Source organism: Penaeus monodon, chromosome 24, assembly GCF_015228065.2.
Source record: "Penaeus monodon isolate SGIC_2016 chromosome 24, NSTDA_Pmon_1, whole genome shotgun sequence".
Taxonomy (NCBI): domain Eukaryota; kingdom Metazoa; phylum Arthropoda; class Malacostraca; order Decapoda; family Penaeidae; genus Penaeus; species Penaeus monodon.
Window position 1 is genome coordinate 4,201,082 of NC_051409.1, and position 699 is coordinate 4,201,780.

The 699-nt window shown below is 35.6% G+C and overlaps 1 protein-coding gene across 1 annotated transcript in view; it reads right to left on the minus strand.

Annotated features, from left to right (window-relative positions):
• Positions 1–699, minus strand: part of LOC119588809 (uncharacterized protein DKFZp434B061-like) — a 58,268-nt gene that overhangs the window by 12,525 nt on the left and 45,044 nt on the right. The gene's annotated exons all lie outside the window — the stretch shown is intronic.

Sequence of the window (699 nt, forward strand, 5' to 3'; positions counted from 1 at the left end):
ATACCTCATTTTTGGAACTGGACGGTAAACAGGTAATATAATTTCGAATTCTCGGTATTTTGCGGTGTACTCAATAGCCCCCTTTGGCCAGTTATTAATCAAAAGGTGACGGTCCCTTTGTGTTTTTGCGTTTTTTTTTTTTTCTCTCTCTCTCGTTTTAGCCTAAGGTATTTCCTGAATTAGAGAGCATTCTTGTAAAATGCACCGGGTGTGTATTTAGACTCCCTTTTTTTGCAATTTGGGATAATTATTGACCATGCCAATCTTCATTTAATTAGTATCATGATGTTAATTGTGATTAACGATTATATTAATTCCGGATTATCTCTAGTATCGGACATTAAAAAAAATCGCAAGAAGGATTGATAATGGGTGAATAATTTGGGTTTTTTTTTCATCTCATCATCCTAAATAATAAAACTTGGAAGAGAAATTCGATAAAGCAAAAATAATAATACAGAGGAATTGCAAATAACCAGCGTTCCAGCATTTAGCTAAAGGCAACAGCGAGAAGATCCAGATCCCGTTTTTTGTTGCCGACCAGACTCCGTTTTTTGTCTCATTAAGGTTTTTTTTGTGGAGGGGAGACTGATATAATATAGGAGGTTACTTACTGTGTGAGCGATGGATAACGTGATCATGTCACTCCTTATATGTCCGCTTTCTGTGGATCTTTTCTAGATTTGTTTCTTTCTGATC